The sequence below is a fragment of the Myotis brandtii genome, unplaced genomic scaffold, assembly GCF_000412655.1.
Source record: "Myotis brandtii unplaced genomic scaffold, ASM41265v1 scaffold363, whole genome shotgun sequence".
Classification (NCBI taxonomy): Eukaryota; Metazoa; Chordata; class Mammalia; order Chiroptera; family Vespertilionidae; genus Myotis; species Myotis brandtii.
Window position 1 is genome coordinate 6,113,923 of NW_005363938.1, and position 5,856 is coordinate 6,119,778.

At 49.3% G+C, this 5,856-nt stretch overlaps 1 protein-coding gene across 1 annotated transcript in view; it reads right to left on the bottom strand.

Annotated features, from left to right (window-relative positions):
• Positions 1-5,856, bottom strand: part of WBSCR17 (Williams-Beuren syndrome chromosome region 17) — a 421,415-nt gene that overhangs the window by 414,210 nt on the left and 1,349 nt on the right. The window lies entirely within an intron of this gene.

The following is a 5,856-nucleotide window of genomic DNA, read 5'->3' on the forward strand; positions in this document are numbered from 1 at the left end:
GAAGACGCCTGCAGCACACACACTGGCCAATACCATGTGCCTGCATCTGAGGGCTGTCCAAGAACTGCGTTCCCCATCTCTCTGGGAGGGACCTGCTGCCACCAGACACTATCAGTCTGTCGGTGGTAAATGAAGGGAGCCTCCCTCCAGCGCCCAGGCCCTGGCTCCCTTAACAGAGCCTTCCCCACACCTGGCCACAGGCTGCCACAGAGCCCTGCTGAGGGCCTGCAGGCAGAACGTGGAGGCACGCACTGCCCTGGTTTCCTGCTGATGCTCATTGCAGTGATGGATTTTCATACCACCATGGCCCTCTGGTCCTCTGTGACTTCCTTCTCATAGGAAATGCTGGCACCATCCAGCTCGGTAGTCTATAGGACCACATCTATATCCTGGCAGGAAAGAGGAAACAGCTGTGGGCAGCTCTGGTCTCATGAACAGATGCTTTCAAACACCATCCCTCTCTTTCTGACCCCACCCTGGATGCCTGTCCAGCAAATCTCTACCTCTGTCTCTCTGCACCAACTCACTTTCCCTGTCTGGAGGGTTTGGCTTATGTATCAGGCTGCGTGGGCTGCACCTGGTTATCTGGGGACGTTTTGGTTTTCTGCAGTTCAGACTCTGGCCTCGTCTGCCTATGTGGCTTGGGGGCAGGAGTAGGACAGGTAATTCTGACTTTTCTCCATTCCCACGAAGATTTTCAATTTCTTCAAGCAACCCTGCTTCTATTCAATATCCTTCTGAAATCTAAATTTGGAACCTAACCTGAATCGATTGAATTTCCACTTACGACAGAGCTGCCCTGGGCTTACTGAACGAAGCAGTGACATGTGTCTTTCCAATTCATTGCACAGGGGCTCTGATGAGGGACAGGGTCACCGGCCAGAGCTCAGGGCTTGCTTGTGTGGGGCAGGTGAAACACCACACCCCTCCACTGTCTTCCCCTGACTCCCCAGGAGGTGTGGACTGGGGACAAGGAGAGGGGTATTCAAGAATCTTGTCTGCCCTTCACTGGCTGTTCATCCAGGCTAAGTCACATCCTATCAATTTCTCACCTTTCTTGGCTCCAAAATGAGAGAAACAAGTAACTTCCTCAGAGGATGATAGAAAGCCAAAAGTCATGGACAGAGTTACATAGGAATCTAACAAGAAACCTGCCTGTCCCTGGGTCCATTTTCCTAATGCTGCTACAAAACCACCATGTTGCCATTTTAAAAAATATTTTAACACATTCTGTATGAACTTATTCTGCTTTTCCAAATTTTCTACAATATGAATTAATTTTACTTTACATAAAAAGAAACATAAGACAATATTCATGTTATAAAATTACATATTCAAAGAAAACATACTAAAACATGCTGCTCCCTAAACTGTCTGACTGCTTCACTTCCAAGCTCCTCAGAAGGACTGGGTGCCCTTCAGACAAGAGGGTTAAGGACCAGAACAGCCTCAAGATGGTACAGGCAGGTAAGATGGTACAGGCAGGAAAGAAGGTACAGGCAGGCAAGAAGGTACAGGCAGGCAAGATGGTACAGGCAGGCAAGATGGTACAGGCTGGCAAGATGGTACAGACAGGCAAGAAGGTACAGGCAGGCAAGATGGTACAGGCAGGCAAGAAGGTACAGGCAGGCAAGATAGTACAGGCAGGCAAGATGGCTCCTCACACTCAGTCTCCCCAGCTAAGTCTTCCCAGCCCCTTCCCCTCACCACATCCACCCAACCCAACTCAGCCTTTACAGTGTTAAGGTTATTTCCTCTGTGGCTATCAATTACCTCCTAAAACTAGCTCACATCCAATCAATCAACCAATAAACCTTAGGTGCCCACATTATGGTCAAGATGCTATGGCAGATGCTGATCCTATTAACTGAGGACAGAAACCTACAGTAGATAGTGTGGCCTGTCACTTAGGGAAACAAGTGTTCTAACCCTGCCTAATCAAATTAGGGTAATTACCACTAGCTGCCGTAACAGATAAGCTCCAAAATCTCAATGGCTTAGCATGATGGTCTAATGCACAGAGACATCAAGACAGAGCTACAGAAGCCAGTGCAGTCATTCAGGGACTAAGGATCATTATGTATGCCCCCAAGAGGTGGACTCTAAGGCCACCACATACAGGTAAAGAGAGGAAGCAATGAGGACCCCACATGAGTTTATGTGGGTCAGGCCTGACAGTGGCAGGATAGAGGTGGTATTAAAAAATCCAAAATATGGTACAAAGGTCACTGACAACAAAGCCTCAGGCAACTCCATCATTCAGGGACTAAGGATCATTATGTATGCCCCCAAGAGGTGGACTCTAAGGCCACCACATACAGGTAAAGAGAGGAAGCAATGAGGACCCCACATGAGTTTATGTGGGTCAGGCCTGACAGTGGCAGGATAGAGGTGGTATTAAAAAATCCAAAATATGGTACAAAGGTCACTGACAACAAAGCCTCAGGCAACTCAGAGCAGGAAGAGCTCAGACCATGTGGCCTGGCACAAGTTCCCCATCCCCCAGCTCATGACCTTGAGCCAAGCTTTAAAGAAGGAATGTAGAAAGGGGCAGAGAGAGCAAACCAGGATACCTAGCACTTCTCAAAGACTGGGACTGAAATGTGGAGGCTACAATCTGAAGGCAATTGAGAGGCATTGCAGCAAGTGGATCAGCCTGGCTCAAGGAGGCAGAGGACCCTGAGCAGGGATGGGAACGTGGGAGATGAGGACTGGAGCAGGCTGTGGCAGGCCCTGGCTGTCAGCCTCCACACCTGACCATGACCCCTCAGGAAACAGAGTGCCCCTGGAAGGTGTGGGACCTTTACAGGTGGTGCTTTCCACTCGGATAGCTGGAACTCCGCATGCTCAGTGGAAGAGAGGGGTGAGAGACCAGAGCCAAGGCACTGGGTTAGTGGGTACTGCTGTAAAGGCCAACGTCAACAATGGGGCCTCACAGAAAGCATGGGAGAGCAGATACAAGAAAGAATCTGGAGGGAAAACGCTAATTCATCTCTGTGTGCTCTTTCCTCCACACCAGCATCTCCACTGTCACTTTAAAATGGCCTCTTCAGCCTGGATTAAGAAAAACATAAACATTAACAACTACAACCTGTAACTGTCTTTCAAAAGGCAGGATTCGAAACCTTGGTACCAAGCATCTTGGCAGAGAGATAAATCCTGAGGATGTCTGGGTCATCTAGGTGCCCCAGCCCAGGGGGGGCCCTGTCAGAACCCCAAGGAAACCTGTCTTATGAGTGAGAGAGCACCAGGGATGGCTGGAGCCCTCCAGGAGTCCCTGCTGCTGGGACCTCCTAAGAGTCCACAGAAAAGGTTTGAGAAATATGGCAACCTTTAAAATACCAGCTCACTTTGTACCCAAGGGGCTGCATCCAAGTGCCCTTGTTCCTACTGTATGCCCCGTGCCTGGCTCTCCCAGGCCCCCCATAATCCTGAGGAATAAAGAATGCCAAAGTCAAGGTTTCCCTCTCCTCCTTCAGTAGGAAGGGGTGGAACGGGCTACAAAGCAAATGGACACAGCAATACAGGCCCCATCACCCAGGCACCGGGAAACCTCTCCTTCCTTCACCAGCCTCCCACTGCATCAGGTGGCCCCTGCAGGCCTAGCACATCAGCAGGGGGGACACCAGTACCCAAAACAAGCACAGGCAGAGGAGGGAGTGCTGAAGGGTGGGGTGGAGAGGGATGGGTTCCTTCCATATCACAACTTTTCCCTGCTCTCCTCCTCCAGGCTTCATGTCACTACAAATTACACTCTGCAGCCAGGAGGATAACATCTACCTAGTTGCAGCTTGAATTCTTGGCTTGCCCAGGACAAGATCTCAACCCTCCTCTCCTGCCAGCTCTTCCTCGGAGACTGCAAGTCAAGAAAACTCAGCCTTCCCACCCCTGGCACCTGACCCAACCAGTCCCAAGCCCAGGACACCCCCACTCTCCCCCATGGAGTTGCTTGCATGGCAGAAGCCAGACCCTCAGCCCATCTGAAGCAAGCTCTTGTCTTCTCAGAAGTCCCCACCCCCACTGGGTGTTGGCACGCAAATGGTTTTCCCTCTCTGCTTTGCTTGGTGTGGGCAGCAGAGTAGAGGGCAGAGGACCAGGGGCCAGGCCACAAGCTTGTCAGAGATGCAAAGTCTCAGTCCCTCACCCCAGACCTACTGAATCAGTCTGATGGTGGGGCCCAGAAATGTGTCTTAACGGGCCCTCTGTGTGCTCTCTGAGACACACCAAAGATTGAGACTCACTGGTGCAACAGCTAAGAACCTCAATTCCGGAACCAGAGTATCTGAGTTCAAGCCCCAGCTCTACAAGCCCCTGACTTGGGTGACTGACTGTAAGCAAGCTATCTGGAGCGGGGTGAGAGCTCCTATCTCCTGGGGTTGCTGTAAAGACTAAATGAGCCCTGTGAGTCTGTAGCACTTAGTCAATACCATTTGAAATTTTATTCTTCCTATTTGGGATATTTAGGGATGCATGACTATATCACATTCAGTTTCCTAATTAAAACCAATACTGAAACGACTGGTGTCCCTGAGTGCAGCTGGACAGTGAGGAAGCTCGGGCTATGTTGCACTCTCTCTTTTGGGTCCTATGGGTACACCTATGGCAGGTATCTGTGTAGAATAATAAGGCCCGCCCCATAAGCTTCTCATTCCTCCAGAAATGAGCTGTGGGTTTGTTTCTGTGCCTTGATTTTTTGACACTCAGGAGACGAGCTCCTGCATGACCACACAGCAGGCCATATGGACAGCCAGGCCACAATGTCTGTGAGGGGTTGGGAGGATTGCAGCTTCCCATTACACAGGTAAGTTCAAGGACCCTGGGTACTTGTTGAATGATACGGCGAAGACCATTCTTTCAGAGATCTGCCCACATCCCACCTGGAAGAACCCAGAAAGGATCTTTGGAAAGCAGGAAGAGAACAGTCTGATGTCATTCTTCTCCCTGCCACCAGCCTGGTCTCTCACTCTAATTGCAGGGAAGACAATGGAATCAGTTCTTCCTAACGTAGAATCTTCTTGTCATCAAACTTAAAACTCCTTATAATTAGGAAGAGACGGTAGATAGAAGTTGTCAAGAACATAGGCTCTGTGGTCAACCAGACAAGGGGTTCTGATTCCAGACCCTACCCCTGACTAGCTACAGGACACCAGGCAACTTAGTTAAACTCTCCAAGCCTTCTTTTCTCATGTCTGATATGGGGATGGAATCCAATGCACTTATGACATCTCTGCACAGCAAGAATTCCACCAATTATTGTAATCATTATCTTTATGATTATCTCAAATTCTGGAACTACCATGAGAACATGTGTTAGAAACTCAGAAAGGGAGGTGGGAGCCTTAGATCTGCCTTAGATAGCAGCTATGCAAGCCCTGGAGAGCTGCCTGTACTTGAATAGAGAATTCTCAATCTGACCTGGGGAATAACAAGTGTACAATGACTTATCAGTCCCTGGACCAGATGGGACCAAAGCACACTGAATCTCTCTCTTCTCCTAAAGCACTGAAGAGAACATTTTAGATGGGACAGATACAGTAAGTCATCACTTCAAGTATTGGATAGATCCTATGACTTTAAGAAGACTGGCATAACGAAACCAATTTTACCACAAGCTAATTGATATGAGCAAGAGCTAAGTTTCTTCAGCATCTCATCAACGTTTTAGGAAATGAGGTTGAACGAATCCAAGTTATTGGAGGACCTGCTGTAATTGGATGGCACACCTCGCTTTACACTATAAAAACCTGTTTCCTCAACCCACGAAGAACTTCAACATCGCCCTCAGGCATTTCTCTGGGAGAAGCCAGGTGTGTTTTTAATAGCAGCCTCCCCCCCACCCCACCCCCCCGCCCCGGG